General features: G+C 45.2%; 1 pseudogene; it reads right to left on the minus strand.

Annotated features, from left to right (window-relative positions):
- Nucleotides 1-4,691: 4,691 nt before the first annotated feature.
- LOC114462229 (general transcription factor II-I repeat domain-containing protein 2-like) lies at nucleotides 4,692-5,793 on the minus strand (annotated as a pseudogene).
- Between the last annotated feature and the right edge of the window lie 11,423 nt (nucleotides 5,794-17,216).

Raw genomic sequence — 17,216 nt, forward strand, 5'->3', positions numbered from 1 at the left:
ATGAGAAGTTCCACAGCTCCACAGTTGAAGATCGACACTTTAATGAGTCTCTACAGACATTGTCAACATGTTCTGACATTTACTGTTGTATCGCAGCAACATGTTATTATTAATGACTCTGGTGTTAATGTAAAGGAGGCTGCTGTAATCTTTTCTATTCTATTGATGGGAATGTCTGCTGTATTTCTTTCACTCCACAGAAATCAGAGGCCATCTGATGTCCTTCTAAGGTCAAAATGTCAGTTCTATTTCAAAATATTTTGTGAGATGTCTCACTATGGCATGCAACCTGTCTGCATTCCTCAGAAGCATTTATTTCAATCTGTCAATCCTGATTGGCCGGTGAAGCCCGTCCGTCCGCGAGGGGGAGACCCACCTCCTATAAAAGGAGGACACGGACAGGCACACACCATTCAAACACCTCTTCTCCTCTCAGCTATCTCGCAATTTTCTTTGCCAGCTTAACTGTCCACAGGTGGATTTTCTTTATTCCAGCTGCCGGACAGAACTAGCGCCTGCATTGGACCACAACTGGCTGAGAAGTGGGTAGAATACAGCTCTTACCTTGCTTTGCTTGGTAGGTGCTGTCCTTCACTGCCGAAAGGTAGTGTGATGTGTTCATCGCTCACGCCCCTAGGCTGAAGGCCAGGGGCACATCATTTTTCTGCACTTGCTCTCAGAGGAGACGGACGCTATTTTTTTCCCTCTCCCAAATTTTCCCTGCTTACTGCTCTTTTGTCTTGTTTTGTCTTGTTCAAATCTAACAGGAGCCTCTATCAGCATCCCAATCCTGAATCTAATCATGGAATTGATTATCTGGTCTTTCTTCGCTTTTGGTCAAATTTCTCTATTAGAAGGACGGGAAATGGGAGAGTTCACAAGTCCTGAGGATGTGGAAGACATCCATCACCAGATTGGAATGTATGATATCGGGTCTTATGCTGATTGATCTGGCATTTTCCTGAATTATCGCAAAAAATTGGATTACGTTGGCAGCACTATTGGAAGCCGCAGTTAACGAAGAAAGGAGCCAAACTCTCTGAACTCTCTCAGATGGATTCCACCGTGGAACTTTAAGAGGAGGATAGTTTGTCTCACAGGATATGGCCACACTATTGGATTACTTATCGAACTGACCAGGAACAGTAGGGCTGGCAGCCATGTTATGGCTAGCCCGTCTCAAAACACCTTCTCTATTCTCATTCGCCCCCCCCCCCTGAATGAGCAGCCTGTGGTCTGTTTTCTTCTCTCCAAACTCTCCAAGGACGGAATGTTGATAAGACGCTCTGACCTTTCCCTCACTTTTCATGTACACCTGGTCCCGGCTCTGCCAACGAACTCTCGAGGTCATCTCTATGTGAGAGTCAGCAGCAGAGTCTGAGTAAACAGGCTTATCTCAACGAACACTTTCACTCCCCCTACATCACTACATATCCTATATTGTCACTGTCTCTTCTGGCTCCAACCCTCCTCCCTCCCAGCGGTTGGTCAGTAGGAGGCGCGCCATAAGGGCAGCGCCACACTGTGGCTGACCTGCGAACTACCCATCCTAAAGACCCATCCCCTGTGCTAACGTGCTGTTGTATTGAATTGAATGTTGTGTTTGTGGGTTTCTGTCGCAATGTTGCTGAAGAGTTTTTTTTTCATGATCCCAAACTCTGCCCCTCTCTACAAGGGCCTAGTTTGGTTTTTGCCTTTTTTTATCTCTTCTTCCTCCCCATCGTTTGTTATCCCATTTTCTCATCTGAATAAGGGGCGCCGCCCTGGTGGCGAACCACAGTTCTCCCGCTCCTGTGCTCCCATGTTTATGATTGTCTTTTCATGTTTTCTTGGATGGGATGAAACTGAAATGTGATTTCGTTGCTCTGTAACATGTGCAATGACAAATAAACTCATCTCATCTCATCTCTCATCTCATGTAAAAGCAAAGTCTGCCACAATAAGCGGGTCCTGTTATTTCCACTCGCTGGGAGGCTCCGGCCCCCTCCTGGTTGGCAATGGCGGTTTTCCCGTCATCACCCGCTCGCTCCAGGGGGTGTTGCCCTGTTCCACCGGCAGGGGGCGCCTCCGCTGTGCAGGAAGCCCCTTTGTATTTGATCGGGTGAACACCGGCAGGGGGCGGACACCGGCAGGGGGCACCACCGCAGTGCACTTGACATCTTTCTCCCTGAGGATAGTAAGATGGAGCGCTTGCGGCTCCGCCTTGGGTATTACGGACGATATCGAAGGGTTACAGGCTGCAATTTCCATCTGTCCTTCTCTGTTTCACCGGCATTAAGCTCTCTCGGGCCCACGGAGAGTCGGCCCGTGTGTTACAGGAAGAGATCACATCCCTGCAGGAGTGCAATCTCAGTGGTCTCTCCCGCTCGGTCTCGGGATGGGTTCTACCCCAGGTACTTTCTGGTCCCCAAACGAGGGGGGTCCGTGATCCATCCCATCCTGGGCCTATGGGCCCTGAACAAGTGCCACAGGAAATACACCTTCAGGATGCTCACGCATTCCTCCCTACTGCGTCTGGTGCGTTAGAATGATTGGTTCTCGTCTGTCGACCTCAAGGACGTATATTTCCACGTTCCAATTTCACCCCACAGAAAGTAGCTACGGTTTGCTTTCTGGGGGGTGTGTTACAAGTACCGTGTTCTCCTGTTCGGCCTCTCTTTGAGCCTGAGGGTGTTTGTGCACTGCACGGATGCTGCGATCGCTTCACTGAGGAGGCGGGGTATTCGTCTGGCTACGTACCTGGACAATTGGCTGCTTTTGGCACGATCAGAGGCGGAGGCCTGGGCGCACACGTGCATTCTGCTGGATCACCTGTCAAATCTGGGATTTGTGGTGAATGCGGAAAAGAGCATGTTGTCCCCTACACAGGAAATAATTTTCCTGGGTCTGTCCCTGCGCTCGGTACCATTCACTGCGCGTCTTTTTCCGGAGCTGGTGAAGATGTTTGGGGCGTGTCTTGGATTGTTTCGGGCGGGCACGTCTGTTCGGTTCAGATTGTGTCTTCGTTTACTCAGGTTGATGGCTTCGGCCATCCTCGTGATCCGCCTCGGTCGCATTCACATGAGGGATTTCCAACTGTGGGTGGCCTCACATGGGCTCGATCTTGTACGTCATGGCGCACTGAGATTTTTGGTCATGCCGGAATGCGGCGCAACTCTGCGCCACTAATGTGCCCCGGGCTTCCTGACGGATGGGGTGCCTATAGGCATCGTTACGTCCAGGAAGGTGGTCTCCACGGACGCATGCTTAACAGGCTAGGGTGGGACCCACGAGGGTGGGGCTGTGAGGGGTCGCTGGAATGCAGTCCTCCTGCCTGCTCAGATAAATTACTTGGAGCTGTCAGCGGTGTTCCTCCCGCTGATCCATTTCCTTCTGTCTGTCACGGGACATTATGTCCTGGTAAGGACGGACAATACCACAGCGGTGCCTGTTCGCTGCGGAAGAGAACACGCAGCGCGCAATGTTCTTCTCCCTGTGCAGCACAGAGGCTCCCCTCGGTGTAGACGCACTAGCGCACGTTTGGCCGCGCGTGCTTCTTTATGCATTTTCCCCGCTGGCTCTGATTCCCTCCACCCTGTCCAGGGTGAGGGAATGCGGGGACACACTGATCCTGATGGCTCCACTGTGGCCGGCCATGCATTGGCTGGCGGAGATTTACCGGCTGCTGTGTGCACGTCCCTGGCAGCTCTTGCTGCGCAGGGACCTGTTGTCACGGGGGAGGGGCACTGTTTTCCACTTGCATCCAGACCACCTGGCGCTGTGGGCTTGGCCCCTGAGTGACTCAATTTGTCCGCCGTGGGATTGTCACAGTGTGTGATTTCCACCATACAGAGTGCCCGAGCCCCCTCCACTAGGTCTCTTTATCACTCTAGGTCAGGGGTGTCAAACTCAAATACACAGTGGGCCAAAATTTAAAACTTCAGCAAAGTAACGGGCCAACATTGAACAAATGAACCTTTTAATATGGACCAAAACATGTTTTGCTTTAATATTGAATATGGAATGAGCAACGCTTATTACTATACAATATAATCAATACAATAGTGCAGCCATGCAAAATCGAATTTCAAATAAAAAAACACATCAATGGCATTGATTTATCAAATGAAATTTAAATAATAATCATATGCCTCTTTTCTATTTGCAGCCTTCTGATTTAAATATCAAAATAAACTTTTTACACAGGCTAATAATTTCAAAAATAAAACAACAATAATGAATCAATCAACCATTCAAGCCCATGCCTTGGAGTAGCAAGAAAAAGTGAATAAAGAAAAGGGTAATTATTGCTCAGTTTGCTACACACTGATCTAATCTGATGTGTCCAAACCAGATACCTGGCATCTCTTCTTGGATGCTAGTTCATCAATTCATCAATGTCTGGGCTCAGGCTCTGAGCTGAGGAAATCCTCAGTATTGCGCGAAGGTGTTCATCAGTCAGACATCTCCTGTGAGATGTTTTGGTCATCTTCATAGAAGAGAAAAGTTGCTCACATAGGTAAGTGCTGTCGAACATGGAGAGCATCTGAGCACCTTGGGTGCGGAGCTGAGGCATTGTGGCAGGGATGAACTGTGGAAACTGTGCGGCACCCACAGCATCATACTTTGACTTCAGCGTGTCATTACACTGGAGTTCAATCAGCTCCATTTGGAGGTTTGTTGGTGCGTTTTCCACATCAACTGCAAAGGGATTACTGAGCAGTTCCTGTTTCCTCACGCAGCTCGAAACATCTGTTCAGTACTTTTCCTCGGCTTAACCATCTCACCTCTGTGTGATACGGCACGTCCGCGTATTCCGAACCACATTGCTCCAGAAAAGACTTAAACTGGCGGTGATTCAGACCTTTGGCTCTTATCAAGTTAACTACTTGTGTTACTGTGGTCATAAAATGTTCCATCTTTAGGGCTTTGCCACACAGTGATTCCTGATGTATGATGCAGTGATAAACAGTTAGCTCACCTGCATAGTTCTCTTCCCGCACTTCTCCCTAACCCTGCCCACCAGTCCACTCTTTTTACCGCACATCGCTGGCGCACCATCTGTCGCTAATCCCACAAGTTTATCCAACGGCAGCTTTATTTCAGTTGCACATTTGGAAACCTCCTCAAAGATTTCCTTTCCTGTGGTTGTGTCATTCATTGATTTTAATCCCAATAGCTTCTCCGTAACACACAGATTTGAGTCCACTCCACGGATGAAGACTGACAGCTGAGCAGTATCAGATGCGTTGCTGCTCTCATCCACAGCAAGGGAGAATGCAACGAAATCTTTTCCCTTTTTCATCAGCTGGTCATATAGATTGGTGGCAAGATCACATGTGCGCTCAGCTACTGTGTTTCTGCTCAGGCTCACGTTTGAAAATGCTTGCTTTTTCTCTGTGCACACGAGGTCACCAACTTTCATCATACACTTTTTCACACTCTCCCTCATTAAAGGGCCGGGCTGATTTTGCAATCTCTGCTGCCACAATATAACTAGCCTTTACAGCAGCCACACTTTGTGATGTGGCTTTTTTGAACATATTCTGTTGTGAAGCCAAACTTCTTTTCATCTCCTCTACTTTGTGCCTCCTATGAGTCATGTCCAGGTCCTTGTACTTGTCATGGTGTTTTGTTTCATAGTGTTGTCTATAGTTGTACTCTTTAGTTATAGCCACGTTGACTCCACAAACAAGACAAACAGGTCTGTCTTTTACATATCTAAACAGATATTCTTCCTCCCACTTGTCCAGAAAGCTCCGGTTTTCTGCCTTTCTTTTTGCCATTTTTGGGAATAGGTCGCACGGTGCAAGTTGTAGCGTGAAGTCGCTATGACTACTGTCCGTTTGTAGTTGAACGTTTGGACGTTGTACTTCTTTTCTGGGTCCGACCTGATTGACGCACCAAAACAACAGCAGAACATTATGAGATTTGTAGTATTAGTGGTGAATGCGCTGTTTACTTCCTGGTTTTGTCAGATTTGTCTATAATACTGGCGGGCCAGCTCTAGTAGTCATTTGGGATTGCCCCGTGGGCCAAATATAATTACACTGCTGGCCAAATTTGGTTTAGGTGGAGGCTGTTTGAGGGGTGGTGCCTTCAGAGGAACCACATCCCTTTTCAGTGCCCGGTGGGAGTGAGTTTAGAATTTCTTATAGGACCTGATTGACAAAAACGTTGGCTTTGGGGATAAATTGGCCAGTCAACACCTGCTGATCTGCCGGTTTATGAAGGGGGCGCGTAGGCTCCGCCCGTGTTAAGATCACTGGTGCCACCGTGAGATCTGGCGGTGGTTTTGGAGGGACTTAAACGTCCTCCTTTCGAACCACTGGAGGAGGCGGGCCTGAAGTTCGCCTCTCTTAAGGCTGTCTTGTTGCTGGCTCTGGCTTCGGCCAAGAGGGTCGGTGACATCCATGCACTCTCGGTTCATCCATTGTGCGCTCAGCTTTTCCCAGGTGATGCGAAGATCATCTTGAGACCTAACGCGGCTTTTGTGCCGAAGGTTGTGGGCTCGTGTTCTCCCATTGACCTTTTGGCATTTTCTGCCTTGCATGGTGAGCAGCGACAGGACGTGTTATGTCCAATTTGTGCGATCCGCACTTAGATGAATATGAAAAGGGGCCTCAGGAGGAGCAATCAGCTGTTCGTCTCCTGGGCCAATCCCCGTAAGGGGAAGCCTATTACTAAGCAATGCCTGTCACAGTGGGTGGTGGAGGCTATTGCTTTGGCTTACTCGTGTCAGGGTTTGCAGCCACCTACGGGTCTGCGTGCACACTAGACTCAGGGTCTTGCCACATCCTGGGCTTTGTTCAGGGGAGTGTCTGTTCAGGACATCCGTGCGGCGGCGAGTTGGACATCCCCCCTCAGGTTTGTGTGCTTTTACATGCTGGACGTTTGAGTAATATGAGTGCGATGTTTCACCAGACTACCCTTCTTGCTCGAATGAGGAGAAGAGGTGCTTATTTTGAATGGTGCGCACCTGTCCGCGTCCTCCTTTTACAGGAGGTGGGTCTCCCCCTTGCGAACGGACCCACTTCACCGGCCAATCAGGATTGGAATGCAGACAGAGGTTGCATCCCATAGTGAGACATCTCACGCATATTACTCATAAAACCAGGGTTATATACATAACCTAAAATTTTGTTGTGTAGAATAAGATGTTTGTTTCCCTCAATGCATACGTCTTAAGGCGCTGATATAAAACAAACTTCAAGAACTGCCTTCTTTCATCTCCGTAACATTGCTAAAATCAGATCTATCCTGTCTCAGGGCGACGCCGAAAAGCTAGTCCATGCTTTTGTTACCTCTCGACTGGATTATTGTAATTCTCTTTTAGCAGGCTGCCCGAGCAAGTCGCTTAAGACACTTCAGCTGGTTCAAAATGCTGCAGCACGTGTACTGACTAAAACTAGGAGAAGAGATCACATTACTCCTGTATTAGCCTCTCTGCATTGGCTTCCCATAAAATATAGAATAGAATTCAAGATTCTTCTTCTCACTTATAAAGCCCTAAATGGACAGGTACCAGTCTATCTCAAGGAGCTTGTAGTGCCATACAATCCCCCCAGAACACTACACTCTCAAAATGCTGAACTACTCGTTGTTCCATTTGTCTTTAAAAGTAGTATAGGAGGAAGAGCTTTCAGTTATCAGGCCCCACTTCTCTGGAACCATCTACCAACCACAGTTCGGGGGGCAGACACCCTCTCTACCTTTAAGGTTAGGCTCAAAACATTCCTCTTTGGTAAAGCTTTTAGTTAGGAACCAGCTCATAGCTCATAGTTAAGATGCAATAGGCATAGACTGCCGGTGTGGGGGCATGCTCGGTTGGAGAGAGGATGGAGAGGGCGTTAAGAGAGAGGTCATTTAGGTTAGAGAGGGACCGGAGAGGGTCCCATTCCTCTCTCTAACACTCCCTCTATGTCTGCTTCTTCCCTTGTGTGTTTGCTCCTGTACTCCTTCTGGCTTTTGTCTTGCAGGTCTGTGGGATCCTCAGTGTGGAGTTACAGAGTCTCAACAACTCTGTCCCCACCCTTTCCTCTGCACACACCCAACACAGCATAACGTAGATGGCTGTTCATCATAGGAATGGGATCCACACAAGGTTCCTGCTGCTTAACAGAAGGTTTTCCTTGCCGCCATGATGAATTGATGTTGGGTGTGGGATACATATGTATGTGTATATACTAGGGATGTAACGATTCACTCAACTCCCGATACGATTTGATTCACGATACTGGGTTCACGATACGATTTTCTCACGATTTATTTTACAAAATGGGAATGTTGACAAATGACTGAAAAATATTCCTTTATTTTTTTGGGGAAAATACTGTACTATTTTCCTTTTTATTTTTCATTGTCAAAAGAATCCCTTGATAAACTATTCAAAATGATGCAATTTAACTAAAAATAAATCTTGAATGAAATAAATAAAGGAATGATACAAATGAAGAAACCTATTAATTTAAATTCTGGTTCTATAATAAACAATTCAAAACTGCATAATAGTTCTTATTCTTTTTAAAAGTGCAACTGAAAATGTATTTTGTGCCTTAACAATTGGACTTTTAAAAAAAAAACAGTCATTTTACTGTATTTACGTCAGATATTTGTTTAGACCAGCAGAGGGCGCTGGTAACCCAGTGGTCGGTTGGCATGCAGTTATTCCACCAGTGAAGAAGAGACGCTATGCTAGCAGACAGAGTTAATAGGAAAACCTGACTTTTACAGATATTCACGTAATATTACAGATATTCTTTCAGTGCTAAAGAAGTAAAGAATCATTTATGAGCATGTTTAACAGTAAATGGCGGCCAGAAAGAAAATAGTAGCAGATTCCGCCCGTCACGTCCGCTTCTGGAAGGATTAATATATAGCGCCCTCTGCTGGTTAAAAAAAAGTACTGCGATTCAATTTTCAGAGCATCGATGTGAACCGTGGTACCTATGAATCGATTTTTAACTGCCTTACGATTAATCGTTACATCCCTAGTATATACGTATATATGCATATGTGTGTATCCATAAAATGAAGAGTCTGTCCTTAAGACTGCTCTACTGTAAAGTGTCTTGAGATACCATTGGTTATGATTTGGCGCTATACAAATAAAAGATTGATTGATTGATGAGACTCATGGGGTGATCAATTGAGTTGTCAAGTGGGCGCCCTACACCTCTACAGGGTTCAAAAGTAAATCCCAGCATCCCAGCTTCACCCCTAGATGAAATCAACTTAATTTCACAGCCCAGGTGGAGTCCTTCCTCTTCGTCCACAGCCACTGACTAACCTTTTCAGTAGCCATGGAGAGGTCTTTAACTGCCTGCTGGTAGTTCTTCTTTCACAAGCCTGGATGTTGATTTGACTACAAACTCTGCTGCCTACTTCCACCGGAGGAACCTTCACTTTCCAGCCTTCTCGCAGCCTTGTCTGCGACCAGACAATGTCGCAGACAAGGTTGGTAGCTGCGATCTCAGTTGGGAAGCGGAGTTTCTGGCCAAAGTCTTTGACCCCCGTGCATCTCCTTGCTGCCTACTGTCTGGTCTGACAAAGAGGGCACATGGGGTCTTCAACGTACCACTGGCCTACGTTTGCAGGAGAAGGCAGGACATGGTTGGAACCCCTTATTGTAAAGCTCGCCCTGAATGTCTCAATCTCCCACAGCTTTTTCCAGGTTATATTCCTCTTCCTCACTTCTTCCCATGCCATCCACTTCCTGTGCCATAGCTTGTGCGCACCGGTGTACCTCCTGGACCACCAGCTTACGTCTCTTTACTTGAGTGGTCTTGCTCCAGACTGGTGTGCTGGCCCCAAGACCAAGACCACTTCTCTCCTTTTGCACCTTTGCCTGCTCAGTTGCAGCCAGTTGAGTCCACTTCCTTCCGGTGGCCAGGATGGGGGCAGCTTCGGCTACAACTGGATCACTCAAATCCAGTAGCCACCGGAGAGGGTAGATTGCACGCGACACTACGGCCCCAGGGACACGCAGAGCAGCACAGTTGCAAACCCAACCTGCGGCATCCCCGAACCATACTGGCCCCACGGAGCACAGCGGCACCCCCACCCCATAACCACAGCAGGGCACCAGCCACACATCCCAGCGGTCCAGGGGGTGACCACTGCCGGGTATCTTATTTTTTTTTTGTAGCCATGTGTGGGTGGGACGCATGCACCATTTGAAGTGGATCCCTCCGCCATGGGTAGCAAGCTCGTGGTGGCCGCAGTTGGGTTTATTCCTTGTGGTCAGCTGTCTTTCCATGCCATCAGTAGGTCTTTCCCTTGTTGTTAGCTGCCTTTTTGCAGCAGTCACTTTTTCACCTGATGATCAGTTGCGTTGTGTAGGATGAGATGTTAGTATCCCTAGTTGCTTACGTTTTGAGGCACTGATTAAACCCTGTGGGATGATCAATTGGGTGATGGCATCCTTGGGATATAAAGTGGGCGCCCTCCATCTTTCTGAGTAGCCTGGGTCTTGAGGTGGCTACAAACCCTCTGCAGCCTACTTTGATGTGTCCATTTGTTTTTACTACAGTTGCTAAAGCTAGACATGAACCAACTTGTTTTACAGTGAAAAATATGATTTAAATGTTCATATTTTAGTATTGTCCCAAAACATGCAGGTAAGGGTTTATTTTGTGCCATAGTTCTTTACATTCCAGAGGGTTTAGTCCATCATGTCATGATATTTTGTAGTGACATTTTGGTCTTTTTGCCCATCCATTTACTTTGAACAATCGTGTGTAAATGTGTGACATTTCCCACTATAGAAAAGCAACAACAAAACAGAGAAAATTACTCCAAAAACACACAAAACAACAAAAATTTACAAAATTTCTAGGAAAATATACACAAACAAAAAAAAGGAAGAGGAAGAACTATTGGAAAGTCTGGAGGTAAAGCAGGAGACGGATAACACGGCTGTTGCTGTGAAGAGTGAAGAGGATGGAGTTCAGTGTTCTCTGCTACACTGGAGACAAAGTGAGAAGAACATCAAAGGAGAACCTGCAACCTGCAGCTCAGCTAAAGTCATGAAAGTAGAACCAAATGTAGATCAGTGAAGGTCCAGATGCAGCAAACACTTGTACACAACCAGACACTGATGGAGAGGAAACAGACTTCTCTGACACTGAAGACAGTGAGGATTGGAGGGAACCTTTGTCTCAGTCTGAAGCTCAGAGTGAACACATGGACATGAGCTGTGAGAGCTTTCAGACATCTGAGGTTAGGACTGAGACGAACACCAAAGGAAAATCAAAGAACACAGAGAAACACTTTGCTTGTGACGTATGTGGGAAACTATGTAGCAGAAGATTTGAACTGAAGATCCATAGGAGAATTCACACAGGAGAGAACCCCTTTGGTTGTGACGTCTGTGGGAAACGATTTAGCCGCAGATCTAATCTGAAGGTCCACATTAGAATTCACACAGGAAAGAAACCTTATGGGTGTGATGTGTGTGGGAAACTATTTAGCAGAAGAGTTGACCTGAAGATCCATAGGAGAATTCACACTGGAGAGAAGCCCTTTGGTTGTGACGTCTGTGGGAAACGATTTAGCAGCAGATCAAATCTAAAGAGCCACACAATAATTCACACTGGAGAGAAACCCTTTGGTTGTGATGTTTGTGGCAAACGATTTAGGTACAAGACTCATCTAAAGGCTCATATGTTAATTCACTCAAGAGAGAAACCCTATGGTGGTGATGTGTGTGGGAGACAATTTAGCATAGGATGTGATCTGAAGAAACACACAGGAATTCACACAGGAGAGAGACCCTTTGTTTGTGACGTGTGTAGTAAAGGATTTTGTCACAAGTCTCACCTGAAGCAACACATGGAAATCCACACTGGAGAGAAACCTTTTGGTTGTGATTTTTGTCAGAGATCATTTTCTTGCAGGTTGCATCTGAAGATGCACTTGTTAATTCACACGGGGGAGAAACCCTATGTTTGTGATGTTTGTCAGAAAAGATTTGTTCAAAAGACTAACCTGAATCGACACATGAAAATTCACACTAGAGCAACGGTCACCAAATATGCAGACCCAGACCCACAAAATAAAAAGGAGTAATTAATTAAAAGTTAATGTGGTGCTTCTATATCTAGCCTGTCCAGCTATTGCAGTCTTTACAGTAGCGTTCTAGCCGACAAGGAAACGCTCAAACCAGTCGCATACAAGTTCTCCATCTTATGTGAGACAGCTAAACCTATCAGGTTTGTGTAATACTAGGCCTGGGCGATAAAACAATAGTGATATATATTTAGATAGAGATGTAATCAATATCAATAGAAAATGTTAAATGATTTCACTGAACTCTGTTAGAAGTGAGAAGAAGAGATGACCTGGAATTCTCAGTGGTCTCCCATCCAACTGCTAACCAGGCCTAGCCCTGCTTAGCTTCACACATCTGATGAGATTGGGCATCAACAGGCAGGTTTGGCCACATGTAACGTGTACTGCCATATTACTGTTTGTCAGTGTCAGAAATTAGCTAGGGCCATGGCTTGGCCTTTTAATTTATTCAAGAACGCCCCCCAAAAATCTTGTTTCATCGGCCAAAATTTCCTTCATTGTTTTGGTCATCAACTTACAGTATTAGTATCCCCTTTTTAGTATCCGCTCCTGCATTTGCCCCTCTCTCACTCACACACACACACACACACACACACGCACGCACACACACACACACACACACACAAAACAATTTCATTTTTGGGGTGTAATGAGGGATTAAATGCCAAAAATACCCCACAATAATTTCTTAATTTCATACCCTGCTGTTCATTTCATGTCGGAGATGTTAGTTCTACCTCAGATGTGCACTGATTTATTATTTACAAAATGCGTAAATAAATTTTGTTTGTTTAAGCATTTATTCAATGTCTATATTTGTACATTGAACACTACAAATATAGCAAACCTTCATTTTATTGAGGTTTTTTTTTAGTTTTTCTCCATAATTGTGTTGACCTTTTTAAATGTTAAAGATTATGTTTAAAATATTTTTTTTTTACATTTGGCCTTTTTTCTTCTGGTCCTTATTTTCAATAATTTTAAAAAACCGAATCAATAATTATCGATATCGACTGATATCAAACACTTATGTCGTGATACATTTTTCAGGAATAAACTCAGAGCAAAGACGGGCAGGATGGTAGGACACGAGAAAGTGGAGAAAAGAAAAGAAATATTGAATTAATGAGAAACAGTAAAAGAAAAAGGCAACGGAGCTGAAGGTAGGGAAAGACTCAGACAATGGTGTCCTGAATACCCCTGCACTAGAGAGAAACCCTTTGGATGTAATGTTTGTAGTAAAACTTGTAGTTTTAAAAACTTGTGGCCAACTCTTAAGAAACATGTAAACATCCACACTGGAGTGTAATTTTTACAATGTGATGTTTGATGTCTGTAGAAATGTTGCAAAATGTGGAACTTCTTTTATTAAATATATGCTAAAGGATCAAAATAAAGAAACCAAATTTAAAAACGTTGTTTCAGAAACATGAATCTCCTGAGGCGATTATACATTTATGAAGCTAAAGCAGCTTCATTCTTTTACCTCCACTATTTTAAATTTAGATATTTAGAATTCTGAATCTTTTTTAATAATTTGTTTGATTAATTAAAATAGACAAAAACAAATGTCAGTGTGTATAAAACAGTCGAATGTGATGAACTGTTGTTTTGGTCCTAAATGGCTTTGAATGGTTTCAGTGTTGAGGAATGCAAACACTAAACTGTGATATGGATTATTCTGACTCTGTAAATCACAGACTGAGCTGCAGTGTATCTTTGCTCATCAGGGCGTGGATGTGGCTGAAATGCACACATTTGTATCTGTGACCAAATATTTGTTGCAGCATTTTAAAGCTTGTTTTACAAATATTGATTATTTTGGTGTTTGTCCATGTTTAATAAATCTGCCATTTTTCCCCCCAAATGTTGGACGTATGTGTCGTGTGTGTATGCAGTAAATGTGTGAGTTTTGATGGTTCCTGTAAACCCAGTTTGAATCAGTCCACTATGATTTCAACACTCACTGCAGTAGAATTCTATCCCTGCACAGTAACATCTACAACTGTCGGCTTCATTCTCTCTGGAAGAAAGCAGAGCATCTAACTCCAGCTTAACATAACTCCCATTCCTCCTTAAGAATCAGGACTGATGGACAGCAGTGGATTCAGCTTCTGAACTACTGCAAAAAGGACTTGATTTACAATAGGGATGTTGATAACTGACCAGTTTGATGTTTTGATTAGTTACTTGTCTATTACACCAGGTTTTTCTAAAACACTTCACATACTGAAAATACTCTACAAGGTAAAAACTGTCTAAAAAATACATTGTGTATGTTTAATATTCATCTGAAAAGAAGCAATATTATTGATTAATAATCACATGGCAATTATTAAAAAAAAAAACACTTATCAGAATTACAGTTCAGCTCTAAATAACATGTTAAGGCATCACATTTGAATTGAACAGGAAATGTAGAATGATGGAAGTGTGGAATTTATTCTTGTTAGTGAATAGAAACTAAAGCTTTGACTATTTCATGATACAAACGGAGCAGCCATGGAATCTTGTTTCATCGGCCAAAATTTCCTTCAATGTTTTGGTCATCAACTTACAGTATCAGTGTCCCCTTTTTGCAGAGTGCCATTCACGAAGGCTCCGCGAGGGGTGTTGCTGTTTCTACCGCTCCTGCTTTTGCCCCTCTCTCTCATTCACACACACACACACACACACACACACACTTGTTTTTAAGAAAACAATTTCATTATTGGGGTGTAATGAGGGAATAAATGCCAAAAATACCCCGTTCCACCTACAAGGAATCACAGCGGACGACTCCAGGTACTTCTTGGTTGTTGCGGCTTTGGATCAGCAGTCCACATGCTGCGTGACCCGCCGCACCGTGGGAAATACTCAAGCAGCAGCTGTACCGGAGATTCAGCCTGTCTGCCACAAACAGGGCAGATCAGTTGCTTTCCCTGCTGGGATTGGGTGATGGCTCGGTGGTTGACTTAATGGACGGCATGCTGTCGTTACTGGGATCGGATGATGGAGGCTTCCTTTTCCCGCACATTTTCCTCCGTCAGCTTCCGCCGCCAGTGCGCGCTGCCTTAGCCAACTCCCCAAGTTTGGCAGCTGGCGATTATCGAGGGTTGGCTGAAGAGGCTGATCGGGTCCTGCTGGCTACTAGACGATTTCTCCGTGCTTGATGTGGCGTCGGAACACCTGCAGCAGACAGATGTGGATGAGAGCTCGGCGGGTGGTGGCTGGAGTCTCCGCCCGGAGACAGCGCAGAGGCTCCCTGTGTTTTTTCCACCTGCATTTTGGCTCTAAGGCACGGCGCTACGTGCCTCCGTGCGCTTTTGAGATGCAGGGAAACCCCAAAGCCAGCCAACATTTTATACCCACCACGGGCCCGCCAGTTTTTGTGCACACTATGGAGCGTTTGGGGATCGTCCGGCGCTCCAACAGCTTGTGGGCTTCTCTGCTTCACATGGTCCCCAAGGCTGATGGGTCATGGCGTTCGTGCGGTGATTTTCGTCGCTTAAATAACATCACCGCACATGACCGCTATCCCATCCCGTACATTCAGGATTTGTCCACCCACCTGGCGGGTGCAACCGTTTTTTTTCGAAGGTTGAACTGGTGCGCGGTTATCATCAGGTTCCTGTACGTGTGTTCCTAAGACCGCGGTGATTACTCCGTTTGGCCTTGTGGTGGGCGAAATTATTAGTTCATATATTTTAATCCTTAAGCCTTGGGTAACTTTCCATTGTGTGATTTTCATGTCTTCAACTTTGCTGGGTCAAACTGCCTTGTCAAAAGCACACGATATCTCCCCAAAACAATAAATGCACAAGGACGCATAGGCACTCTGTGTGCGCACTCACATGCTCACACAGTCACATGTCACACACACACGCCATACACATCCATTCATTCACACACACAAACACAAACGCACACTCCTCCGTCTCTATGACAACCGACAGATACAGGACTGGTTGTTTAGACCCAAAAGAACAAACTGTCTTTCCTTTTTTCTCCCTCTGTCCTCACCTCCTCCCTCTCTCTGTATCTCTATCTCCTGGGGGGAGGAGGGAGGGGGACTGAGGGGAATATACGTATTGGATCAGAACTGTCTCACTCAATCATCGGACGTCCGCCTGGACGGACGCTAACTTTGTTCCATCTTGTACCTTTTTTTCTTAGTTTAGAATAAACTTTTTTTATATAAAATCATCAATGCTTCTCCTGGACTCCATCATTCAACCAGAGCAATAAATCATGTCTCCAAATGAGGTCAACCGTAAATTCAGCCGTAACAATTGGCGTCGACGAACTGAATCCATCTTCTGCTCTGTGGGGCGTCGACCGTGGACCAGCACTGGGTCGACACACTTGAAGCCCCGGGGCTGGCCCGCGGTGGTCTGCCCTCGGACAGAGACTGGAGCACGAACCATCGGTTGAACCTCAAACACCAATTCGGACTAAGGTAAAGCTGCCTTTATAAACATATATATATAAATTTTCATTTACATATATATTCGCTCTGTGTTGATTTTTTTTGGAACCAGTCAAGCATTGTATTGATTTTCAGCTTTGAGCTTTGATTGTGATCCTCAGCTGTTCTGTGTTTTGACAGTGAATAGCCATGAGAAGGGCTCAAATGGTTGAGGTTCTATGCTTTTTAATGCTGTAGGTTCCCTCTGTTTTTCTTCGGGCTCGGATATTTTGTTTGGGCATAAAATACGGCTGGTCATTATTTACTTTGGTTTTGTTCGGACACCCACAGCCTGTGAGGTCCTGACCATAGATAGACGGGCAACCAAAGTTTCCAAAACATCCCAGCGGTGCCATGATCTGAGTTCACCTCTGTACCAAAAGCAAAATAGATTAAAACCCCAAACCTAACCTAAATTGAACCCAATAAACAAATAATATATGCATACGCATATACAATCTTGTATGATGTGAACTCAGATCATGCTTTGTTGTTTGGCTTTAAGGCTCTCATTTTGGAGAAAGCCTGCTTTGGGTTTTTTTGTTTTGTTTTTCTCTCGCAGTGAGAAACAAACACACACACACACACACACACACACACACACACACACACACACACACACACACACACACACACACACAAGAGAGAGAAAGGGAGAGAAAGAGAGAGAGCCAAACACGCACAGAGAGCCACACCCAACAGAGAGAGAGAGAGAGGT

Source organism: Gouania willdenowi, chromosome 4, assembly GCF_900634775.1.
Source record: "Gouania willdenowi chromosome 4, fGouWil2.1, whole genome shotgun sequence".
NCBI lineage: Eukaryota > Metazoa > Chordata > Actinopteri > Blenniiformes > Gobiesocidae > Gouania > Gouania willdenowi.